This window comes from Adiantum capillus-veneris, chromosome 20, assembly GCF_014529385.1.
Source record: "Adiantum capillus-veneris isolate H3 chromosome 20, ASM1452938v2, whole genome shotgun sequence".
In the NCBI taxonomy this organism is placed as follows: domain Eukaryota; kingdom Viridiplantae; phylum Streptophyta; class Polypodiopsida; order Polypodiales; family Pteridaceae; genus Adiantum; species Adiantum capillus-veneris.
In genome coordinates this window covers 147,396,634-147,409,343 of record NC_140950.1, presented here as the reverse complement: position 1 = coordinate 147,409,343, position 12,710 = coordinate 147,396,634, and the positions used below count along the sequence as shown (strand labels likewise).

Below are 12,710 nucleotides of genomic sequence, written 5' to 3'. Positions count from 1 at the left end.
TTACCCTTCAAAGTTACCTTTCCCCCTGACTCCTATACTCATGTGTGCTAGCCTACCCCATTGGCTTTCTGCCCTCACTCCTATACCCTAACCCTAATTGCCTACTTTATTTGCCTTTTCCTTGTGTGAGCTAAAGCCTCTTCGCATCTTTTGGCTGGATTTACACTAACTTTGGTGTCTTTCGGGGATTTGGTTGCAAACTGGGGCCTTCTAGAATTGCCTTTTGTCCACCCTACTCCATTTTGGAGAGCTTCCGTTCTTCATATTTCCTGTTACCTCCTTACTATGGACTATCAAAGCCTCCTCTAGGAACTCAATGTTCTCTCAGTTTTAATATTCTCTCTCACCGGGAGAGTGAGTGGTCTTGTGGTGGGAAACCTGTATAGCGGGGCTACAATGTCAGTGGCATAGGACAAGCAATTAGTTGCAGTTGGAGTTCATACTGGACGAACTCTCTCTTGGGTAGTGACACGTGCCAAGTGATACGGATGGTGGTCTAGTGGACATTGTGGCCAGTGCACATTAGTTTGGAGATAGGCTTAGCTGGATTGGGATATTTGCTAGCCGTTGGTGGCTCTTTAGGGATATATATGTGTGGTTGGTTCCAGTTGTGTCGAGGACTCTATGAGGATCACCTACTTTGTGTGGCCAGTCGTCTAGATTCTACCATCTTGAGTTATGCACAACACGTCTACACCATCCTTGCATAGTTGAGCCTCGACCACCCCACTGTACCCATGAGATCTAGGTTGGAGCTGAGTGTGCTGCCATGCCTAAGTCTGTATTGGTTTCTTTGAGATAGTTGATGTTCATGATGTTCATGTTCAAGTTTATTGTTGAAGTCGTGTTGTTGTTGCTCTGTTGTTCACCGTTTTCTGTGTTTGCATTTTGTGGAGTGAGATCTCATGCACATTGCACTGAGGAGCACCCACTATAGAGGGCACGGCACACTATCTCTGCTACACGTGCTCTCACAACACACCATCTCCGCTACATTATGAAAATGGGACGATGACCCAAAGCGTTTTGGTTATGCATGTTGGCACTGTGGAGGGTAACATAAACCAACTCTCAGTCCTACCACTCAAACAATAGTCCCTGAGTTATCCCTTCTCGAGGGAGAAAAGAACAAAGTATTGTAGATACGAGAGGTTAATGCATCCATATCTGTAGCACAAACCTCAAAAACTTCAACTCCCCTACCTAATATAGAGAATGTGACACCCAGGAAGTGCTGGGTTTGCAAGCCCGATTCAGCCGTCTATACCCATGGTGGGCACAGTCCCTTATAGCATGCAGGCAAGTTCAATTGGATTTTGAGTCTGCATGGCAGCTTTTTTTTTGGTTATATACACTGTAAGGTTTGTTTTTACATACAATCAATCAATATATGTAGCGTTATTTTTTTTTCATGAGTGTCGAATTCTCCTCTCTCTCTCTCTCTCTCTCGCTCGCTCTCATTTCTCTGTTCTGCATGCTCCTCCACAGTCACTATGTTTCCTTCTCGGTGGCACCACCCACCATAGGCTGCATCAACACGTGGTATCAGAGACAAGTTTGCCAGGGCGCTGCAAAAGAGGTCACTCGGCACTCAAGTCAGCTCACAGCAGGCCGGATGCGAGCTTGAGTAGAAGATTGCATGCCCAATAGAGCCAGGTGGGCTAGGAGAGAGTGCGTTTCAACACTCAGTTAGTTTCTCAACATGGGTAGGCGCAAGCTGTTGCGTTACTTCTCAAAACACTGATGGTGCACCGGGTTCAGAGTGGTGGTGCTAGAAGTAAAGCGACTATAAAAGTTCTCTTTTCTCTTCTTCTAAGCGGAGTCATGGATGATATTGTTGCCTCAACCTTTGCTGGTCATCATGAGGAGGTTCAAGATAGGGATTGCAATCAGGAAGCCTATGAAGGTGTGAACTGCGGCCATAGAGTACTTTCTAGTGCAGTGGTGATGTTGAAGGATGAGATTGTTGTGAGCTGTCACAACATGGTCCTTAAATACATGGATCCAACAGCTCATGCAAAGGTCACAGCCATTCAAGAGGCACGTAAAAAGCTCCGGTGCATCGAGTTGTCAGACTGCAAGATGTATGTTTTGTGGAGCCTTAAACCGATGTATTTTGGTGCTATACATCTTTCTCAAATCAAGCCACTGATTTATGGAGCTCAAGCTGAAGCACCCATTTTAGTTGGCTTTGATGAATTGATTGCAAAGAAGGTGTTTAAAGATACTCAAACCAATCATGCTCGACAATATTCTTCATCTTCAAGCTCTTTTGCAGATTCCATATGACATCAAAGATCGACAACTTCTACAGAACCTGCTCAAGCAACAATATGTTGAGTTCAAAATTAGTTTTACCTATTCAGTCTCATAGGTCTGCCATGATTTTTTCAATATCATCATCTATATTTTATCAAAGCTTTGTTTTATTTTGTCAATTGTCAATCATGGTCATGTCCCTTTTGTACGGGTTATAGACACTGCCACAAATAAAGTGGTAAGACCACCCTTGTTGTTTGGCCGAGTTCTGCTATGTCTCACTCTGATAGTTGTTTGAGGGAAGTACACACACACACACCTATGCTATAGTCAAAGGGGGTACTTCTACTCATGATTTCAGAGGATTGGACTCTTCCATGGCCTGTATCAAGTCCATTGTCAGTGGTTTGGCCTTGAGGGGGGGGTTGTTGGGTTTGCAAGCCCGGTTTGGTTGTCCATACCCATGGTGGGCATAGTCCCTTATAGCATGCAGGCAAGTTCAGTTGGAGTTTGAGTCTGCAGCTTTTTTTTGGGTTATATACAGTGTAAGGTTTGTTTTTACATACAATCAATCAATATATGTAGTATCATTTTTTTTTTGAGTGTCAATTTCTCCTCTCTCTCTCTCTCTCTCTCTCTCTCTCTCTCTCTCTCTCTCTCTCTCTCTCTCTCGTTTCTCTGTTCTGCATGCTCCTCCACAGTCGCCATGTTTCCTTCTCGGTGGCACCCACCATAGGCTGCATCAACAAGAAGCAGCATATTTTGACAAAGGAAGTGTACCAATGGGTCCCTAAAGCTTCCTTAATGACCACTAATTTTGATCTTCAATTTGGTTCAAAATAGAAGCCTCGCCAAAAAAAAAACATGCCCCAAATATGTAAGAATACGTTGCGATGGATTCCTAAACGACTATTGAAAGCCCAAGGCTACTATGATGGAAACGATCAAATCTGGGTACCTAAACGTACCTTGTGTTATCCCTATCACCTTCTAAAGATCCATGGAGGCCAAATCCTGTAACCCCAAAATGATTTGAAGACTGTGGAAAGAAAAAGATCACGGAATGCTACACATCCGTTCCAAAGCTAGTTTGGGTACTGAAGAAAGAACGATTCGTTCTACCTAGCTTAGGAACAAGGAAGTCAAATGAAGCTTTCAGCTCTTCATGTAGTTCATCTACGGAAATACAAGCTTTGACACAACCTCCACCTACCATTGTACAAATCCACACAAACAAAAAAGATTGTGTACCTCCAATTACGAGTTCATCACCTGAAGAAACTTCTCAAGTAAGATCATGCGAGATCACCTTAACACCCTTACAGCTTGATGAATCACCTAAGGTGGCAAAATCCCATCGGTCAAAATCTTCACCCATTACAACTTGGAATTGACAACTTTCCAAAAGGTATGATCTACCCAAGGAAGGGGGAAGTACTTACTAACAATCATTATTAGATTGCTTCCCTCTTAACCTTCCTCCCAGACCCCTTAACTTCCAAATCTTAGGGAATGTATATAAATAGTCCTATACTAAAGCAAACCAAATTCAAGAAACAAAAAAGAGGATGAAAATAGTAAATGAGCAAGAGTGACTAGCAACGAGAGTGTACCCTATTAGACCCAACACATAGTCCGAATGCACCATGTCACATGAAGCAGAACAAGAAACAACCTTCATGTTTTAGAGACCTAACCAAATCTATTTGTGTTCTCAAAGATGGCTAGTTCACCAGAGGCATGCACATCTATTTTTTTATGAAATGTACCCTTTTAAGTTTTCTCAAGTGTTCCACATATGCTACATTGTACTTTCTTGTGAACGGGATTTGGTAGAGAGACTCGCATGTGCGAAAATTTTTGAGGAGCTAGAATGGCTAATACGTCTATGGACTACTAGTGACCCGTACCCACAGGCACATGCCTTTTTCTTTTTCTTTTGCACAAGATGAGTATCCATGCATAGCGAGGTTCTTGATTAACATATGTGCACACGAAGATGATGAAGAATATGAGGAAGACTATGGCCTCTCAGTGATAATGATTTTGTTTATCTAGATGATGAGGATAGAGGCCTAGACTTAGGGATGCCACCCGGTCTATATAATATCCTCTTTCCTTTGATTCCATAAGTGATAACAAATAGGTCGGTTAGGGGTCTAGATTTTGTTTCAGCTTGTTTTCCAGGAGTTTTCGTCTTGTCACACTGACATGCCTCCTAGAGGTATAGTGCCTTGTTGCTTGATATTGTTGTGTAAAACATATATGGATCTCCATCCACATAGCTGAGGACATCTGCTTTGACAAAATGAGAAACTCCGTACCTCCAGGTGTACTACTTTTCATGATTCATGCTGGTGGATACTTATAATTGATGCTTGTGGTTTTCCATGGTTTGATTAAGTGTATTTAGTTATGTTTTGTTATCTGCTATTATAGATATATAAATTTGTCTTTGCTTAGGTTGATGAAATAGAGTTTACTCTTATGGATGAGCCTTGAGGTTAGGAGGCCGGTAACTCGTTTACTTGACCAGTAGTCCTAGTTGGTAAAATTATCTGGGTGTTTGAGACCTTAGAAGTGTTTTAGGAAAAGAGACGCTTGCTCACTTCAACAACAAAAGACACCAGTGAGAATACAAAGGACATGGAAGCAAAAAGAAAAAATACCACAAAGGTAAAATCTTTAGTCGGAAGAGATATCCCAACTTGATTTGGTACCTCACTCATATGTATTGTCTATGGTACTAGAGCCCTTGAGTTTCCCAATGTGGGCGCTTTTCTTTGAAAAGCAAAAGCCCCAGACATAAAAAATAAGCACACACTGTAAATAATGTTGAATAAAAAAGAAAAAATGACATGAAAAAGACTTCCATTAAGCTTAAAGTGAAAAATTCAAGCCCTTGTTTGGAGTTGTGAGAGTTAGTTGGCTAATCAAAGCTGAAAGGCACAATTGGGAAATATTTCATTTAGATAACCTCCCTAACTTTGTTACTACTAGAGAAGTTGTTCTAACCTTATCCATACCTACCTAATTGATAGATTCATCCATAAGCCCAAAGCTCTTGATTGATTAATTTCATCAAAGTGCAATTTAATCATCCTTAATGATAGTGTAGCATTTTTTTAATTCTTTGCAATTACTCATGTCCTCATGTACTTTATAATTTTCTCATGCTTTATTGCCATGTAGTTCCGCTTGCATATTCTCACGGTGAATTTGTTGTGCAGACAATCTATCCTAGAGGCTCTACCACTTTGAAGAACGAGCTTCGCCTCACTAGCTTCCGAGGAAGGAATCTACATCAAGAAGGGGGGCATGTTCACCCATGATGCAGCCATTATTATTTTGTGCATATGTTTAGTCATGGGCCGTGCTTGTTAGTCCAAGAGGTTTATAGTAAAAGGTTGGTGATTATCAATGAAAGATGCACCAAACCCATTTAGCACCGATTGACAAAATATGGGCGCTCGTAAGTGAAAAGGACAAAAAGCCCTAGATAAGGCAATAAAATAGGGTTTTCAAGGAATTCTGAAAGACGCACCATATCCGTTTAGCAATGACTAACAAAATATGGATGCCTGTATGTGAAAAGGAAAAAAAGCCCTAGATAAGGTTGTAAACTAGGGTTTTCAAGGAATTTTGAACACGCAAGCTTTGCTCTGGCTTCACCTCTTCTTGCCTATCTATGAGGGTGAGGGTGAGGGTGAGGGTGAGGGTGAGGGAGAGAGAGAGAGAGAGAGAGAGAGAGAGAGAGAGAGAGAGAGAGAGAGAGAGAGAGAGAGAGAGAGAGAGAGAGAGAGCATTGATGAGCGGCGATGCGACGGCTTCTTCTTCTTCGCGTGCACACGGGGTCCCTCGACGACAACAATGTAGGAGGTGAATGACACACCTCCCTATAGACGTAGAGCTTGTTTGCATCTATTAGGTTGTGTGCTTATAGCCCTACGGCTTGCACACGACATATAGCAAGTCCCTAGAAGTAGACATATGTTGATCCCCGTTTGTGAACCTATGCAAGTACTCAAGAGCATAATCCATTAGAACTCTCATGGCTTTGTTGGTTTTAAAGAATCGCATGTTGGGTTTATTGATTAGTGGATGCTTCTCCTTTAGGTTTCCATCAATTTTTGCTCTCGTATTTCCAGGCACATGCATTTGAGTTAAGGCGTATAATGACTAGTGTCTTTCCCAATGAAGTGTATAATCACTTAGCAAGGATCCACGAGCCAAGCCTTGAGATGTGGTGTTGTGTGTTTGATACATCTCTACGTTTTTTCTCAATCCCACTATCATAGGTGTTACAACATTTCTTGTGGTTTGCATATTTTGACTTGAGTAGAAAACCCTGGTGGTGGATGACTTTTCATGGTTAAGACTCGCTCAATACTCTCAATATAGTCTTTAACAAGCCCACCTTAGCTTGGTTCCACTTATCTCTTTTTGTCTTTGGTCATATCTCTCAAAAGTTAGGTTATGTGACCCTTTAATCTAGGAAAACTTGTTTTGGGTACCCTAATAGTTTGGGATTAGGTATGTCCTATTGCTTGCAAGATTTTATCTTGGTTTAACTTGACTCTTTGGAGTTGTGTAGCAAAAGTTAGAGCAATTTTGGTGAACTACATTTAAAACAACACTCAAAATAGTCTTAAGACTAGGACATAAGAACTTTTGCTTGTATCTTGGTCTCTAGAGGGTATCTTTATCTCAAGCTTGAGATATAAGATGTACTCAAGTATATCTATAGGCTCATCAAGGCAAATACCCCCACTATGAAGCGGTACATGGATTGCGATCCATGACCCCTTGTCAAACTTTGACTTCAAATTTTGACAATAGCTAGACAAGGTCATCAATAGGCTCTGTATCAATTTTCACCAATTTTTGAGGTTGAGGGACATTGTTCACCACTTGATCTCTGGAGAGCTTGTTACACTCTATGTCTGTAAGCTATAATCTTTTTGAATTTGGAATTGTTTAAATAGGTCTAGGTATGATTTGTTGTTTTGCGTTTGTCTTGTGTTTTGATGCCTTTTGACACAAATTTGCTCACCTTTTTCCAAAATTGGACTTGGAGATGTGTTTCTTATATGTCCACTACAGTTTGGAAAATTTTCAAGTCAAGTTGTCACTATGGAAACATGGATCATGATCCATGTTTAGAGGCCAAATTGAGTTTTCTTGGTACCATTAAGATCAACAAGATTACTAGATGCTACGATATCAAAAATTTTGGGTTTGGACCATTGGATTGGAAAATTGGTCAATTTTTGCACTTTCTCAGAGTACTTGGATAATTTTGGGATTTTGACAAGGGTTTTGATATTCAAATTCAATTGTGAAAAGAACACAAGGCTTCTTATGACTAGATCTACCTATGTTACAATTCTAGTCTCAATCTGTGACAAGGGCACATCGATCGTGATCCATGTATCTCAGAGGCATAATGTGATGAAACTTTACACACAGGTTGCCCTTGGTACCTTGACACTAGCTATATGCTTTTAAATGATTTGGACTTGATTACGCTATCCATACGTCAAACCCTATGTTCGACTTTGCGATTTTTCACCTTGAAGTGTTTTTGGCCCTTTTGATGAGCTTTTTGGAATCTTTTGGCAACCTTGCTTTGGGAAGTATTCTTTACAATGGTCTCTGACCAAATTGGAAAATTCTCTGTCAAAAATCTCAAATGGGAGACATGGATCGCGATCCATGTTCCATCACTTTTGGACTTGAGAATTGGTAAGCTGATAGGTTATGATCTAGCCCCAAATTATTCTTGAATTTGGGTATGTTTTTTAAAGTGTCTCTTTGGAAATGTGTTTTTCTAAGTCTCAGCTATCTACTGCTCAATTTTTAGCCAAAATCTCTGATAAGATACATAGATTGTGATCCATGTTTAACCTCCTTTTGACATGAGACTTGGTGAGCTAAGAGTATGTGCTAATTTAAAGCTATTCCCCAGATCTTTTTGAATTTGGATCAATTTTTTTAAAAAAAAATTCCCCAAATTTTGGTCAAGTAGAACAGTTTTTGGTGCTTGTTCACAATTGTCTTTATTTGAGTGTGATTTTGGTTTCAATTTGACCCCAAACTTTGGTTTCAATTGAATGAAATTAGTATCAATCAAATGGTCTCATTTTTTGGTGCTTTTTCACAATTCTCTTGATTTGAGTGTGATTTTGGTTTCAATTTGACCCCAAACTTTGGTTTCAGTTGAATGAAATTAGTAGCAATCAAATGGTCTCAATTTTGGCTCAACCTACCTCTACAAAACATGGATCACAATCCATGTTTCACCACAAAATTCAAATGAAACTTATCATATTGCTTTTTGTAAGTTTTGTGAGGCCTTTGAGCACCAACTTTTTAAGTCTTGGCTAGCTTTTTGGTCTCTATCATCAAATTTCCTAATTTTCAGAGTTATGGTCTTTTTGCCAAAATATGGTTTTCATCCCTTTTTGCCATGATCCTTTCAGCCCAACTTGATGGTGGTAGTTTCTACTTCCCCTACTCCTATGTGCTTGAAAGAAACTTGAAACAATACAAATAAACCACTTTGAAATCTCAAAGAAATTTGAAGAATGAAATGCTTTTGATATCTCACTCATAACTCTCTTTACCTCTCGAGAATAGATCTAACAAGTCCCCAACTTCTAGACTCTATCAAGTACTAAACCCTCGTTTAGCTACTTTGTTGCTAGAGTAAATGAAATGGAAAGACTAATCTTTGAAAAATGAAACCCAAAATATGCATTAGGTCAGTCACCACTTAAGGATCATTCTTCAACAATCACACCATTGTTAGCAGACGCCACGATGTTTGTAGCATAGCTATGCACCTTTGATTTAAAAAAATTCATTTGTCATATCTCATTGCTTTGGGTCATCATGCCATTTTGCTAACTAAATGGACTCAGATTTCCACAAAACTTTAGGGAAGCTATATTAGGTCTAAGGGGCCAAGTCTACAAAGTGTGATTGCAATCAGACAAGGTACCAAAATTGTGATCCATCATGTACCAAGTCACAAAAACTGCAACAAAATAGCCCACAGAGGTCACCCTAAGGTTTAATATCGCTTTCTTATGGTCAAAACATATAAAGATAGTGATCTAAGCATTTAAAATTGAAGATTAGGCTTGCATACATGTAGTCACAAACCTCGATAGTACTTGAAATGCTTACACTTGAATGCAAGTGCAAGAAAAGAGGAACATAATGCAAGTTTTGAAATCGAAATTAGATTACCCAATCATTTGAAAATTTGATTACAAGTTGGAGTTCCTTGGTAGCTTGAACAAAGCTTGAATGTATGTCCACAGAGGTTCTTTTTTCCAAAAAATAAGCCTCGCTTTCATACTAAGATTATACCTAGGGCTTTCTAAGTAGCTAGTGGTCGTCTCACATGGACCTTTACAAGTATCATGAAAGAATTACAGCTCAAAGAATAGACATGCTACTCTAAAATCAAGATTTACTCACAGTGTAGCTATACTAGCTTGAAAAGATAACAAATAGATTAAAGATGTGGTGTCTGGCTAGGTGGGCGTTCGTATGCTAAAATGGTCATACTATCTATCTATCTATCTATCTATATATATATATATATATATATATATATATATATATATATATATATATATATATATATATATAAAACATAACGTATAGACAAGCATCCTCCATATCCTCCTCCTTAGTAAGAGCAATAGTTAGAGCCAAAATATATCTATAGCCTAGTTCTCCCAAGGGTGAAGAGGGCATGTGGAATAGAGGAGAGGATTTTCCCTCCAAAAGCCTTCTTATTTGCACTTTTACCCACATGACTACTTGTTTTGGGGGACCACAAGCCCCTCGATTGGTCAAATGATGTGTTGCAAAGTGCACCACGATCTCCCAAATGATACGCTCATTTTGAGCTATTGCATGCTCTAGTCCGTAGTATGAGCATAAAAAAAAGTGAAAAAACAAGAAAACAACAAACAAAACCAAGAAACACAACACACACAAAACTAAAGGCAAATGTCTTTGAGTGCTTGCCAATGCTTATAGGACATAGAAGTTAAAAAATATTTATGCTCTAGACAAGTACTAGAGTTTGAGCAAATAGAGAGTTCTTTGAAGTACACAGACACAAACTCTCCAATTATGTTATATTTTTTACCTTCTGCCATGACCCAGGGTAGCATAACTTAAGACCCACGCCTAATAGCAAGTGACTCTTCATCCCTCATTATAATGTGATGAAGGGATACCCTACACCAAATCTTAAGAATTCAAATCAAAATGTACTTGTCTTGGCTCCGCATCCCAGTGAAAGTATTAATGAAAACATTTAGTAGAGCTCCTCATTTGGAACCCATGTCTAGTGAGTTACTCAAATGGGATGGGGAGGTAGAATCCTCATACACATCTCAAGTAAACCTACACTTCCAAGGAGCATTCACATTGATATTCCACCATTGGAATACATGAGGGCCCTACTAATTTACCAGCTTTGGAAGTCCTATTACTTGACGGAAAAAGTCTTGCAAAAGTGCAAGAAATAGATCGGTATATCCAAGCGGCTAGAGACAAGAAAATAGAAAGCTTACACAAGGCAAAACACTACCGATCAATTCAAGGAAAGACCACAATGACAGAAACTAGTTATTGAGTAATCTACTCACCCTGAACGGGTAGTAACAAAGAGTTGAACAATAGGTAGTGACATTGCATCTACTTCATGAAGAACCTCTAGTGCACCAACTTTTGATAGGTTATTTCTCAATGAAAATTTGAAATATGACCTACAAAGTGAGACTCTGACTGACCTACAAACTGGCTGCACCTACTTTGTGGGTCGGTTGGATATCTTATGATCCACATCAAGTGCCACAAGTTGAGAGGCACTTGATGTCATCCATAGGATTGTCCAAAATGAAAAGCATAATAGAGGGATAAATATACCATCAATAGGTCTTATGAAGACTAGTTGGCACAGAGACCGGAGGTTGTACGGGTTCAGAGGGGGTGGATGTCGTGCCACTCTGCTTCCACAATGGGAAACGGGAATAAAGAGATGCAAAGCTATTTGAAGACCAAGGGAGATTTGTGTGACTACAATTAATGTTGTGCTCGGCACTGCTTTAGTCAAATTATATGGGTGCTTGGCATTGCTTGGTCTATATGTACATCAAAAATTTTGTCTGGCAGTGATTGGGTTGAAATGTGTGTCGAATGTTATGGCTTGGCAGTGTTTGGGCTTGATACATATGCTATGTGTGAAGCTTTTACAAAATCTTGGAGAATTCTTGAAGGGTTTCCATCGAGAATGTCATTGCTTGGGATGTAGTGATTGCCTAAAATATTGACCTGGCAGTGAATTTATGGATAACCAGGGGGAGGAATTGTGCTTAACAATTCCTTGACCGATATGCATGTTAAATTGTGGTGTTTTCCATTTAACAGCTCTTGCAACTTCAATCAAAGAGGGCCGATTGGAAAACGAAGGTCATGCTTGGTGGTGCTTTGATAGAGAATTCAAGAAAACAACGGTTATTGGAGAACCATGATGAGCTAGGCAATGCCTTGGATGATGTATATGCCAAATGTGGTGCCTTTACAAGAGCACATTAAGTTCTTAATGGGCTTTCAATTTTGAATGTTTAGCAAGGAAATGCCTTGGCCGATACACATGCCAAGTGTGGTGTCTTGATTGACATGCAAACTAAACATGGTGCACTAAGAGGGTATGGCCAACCAAAGACCAAAGGAGGGATGCCCAAGGGTTAATGGATGGGAAAAGGAAGACAAAAGGAGGTGAGACATGGCATTGGCAGTGAGCAGAGGTGAATGGAGAGAAAGAGAAGCTCGTGTTGGACCGTAGGGGTCTCGTGAGAAGTTTCCCATGAAGCACAAAACCCTCAACAGCACATGGTGCACCTTTTTGGTCTTCCTCTTACCGGGTTTGGAGTTGCTTCAGAAGCCGCCTACCATGTCATCAGGAGCCTTTCCCATGCCGACCGCTCGCGCTAGTGGTAGGAAGATGGGGGGGGGGGGATGGGGGATTTTGGCTATATGTAGAAGTGCCAGTTAGATGCAAAAATAGGGGGCTATAAAAAGAAGTATAACCTCATTATTTGGAACTCTCTGAGATTTTGGATCCATAAGCTTTTCATATCTCTCTCTCTTGACTCAAACCTCCTTAGCCAAGTTGCCATAGCTCAATTAGCCATAGCTAGCCCTCTTACCCCCATATCAATCCTTCCATAGCGCGTCTTCATGCTCCATTATTGAAATCTCTCTCTCTCTCTCTCTCTCTCTCTCTCTCTCTATTGCCTCGCATCTTGAAGAAGCTTGCATAGCCATATCTCTCAAAGCTTAATAATCATAAGATTTACAATCCAGCTTGATAGCTCTCCATTTATCTCTCATCATTATTATCATCAAACACCTATAGCATA

At 40.0% G+C, this 12,710-nt stretch overlaps 1 pseudogene; it reads left to right on the top strand.

The window, feature by feature from the left end:
- Positions 1–1,743: 1,743 nt before the first annotated feature.
- On the top strand, positions 1,744–2,289 carry LOC147433376 (guanosine deaminase pseudogene; annotated as a pseudogene).
- Positions 2,290–12,710: the final 10,421 nt, after the last annotated feature.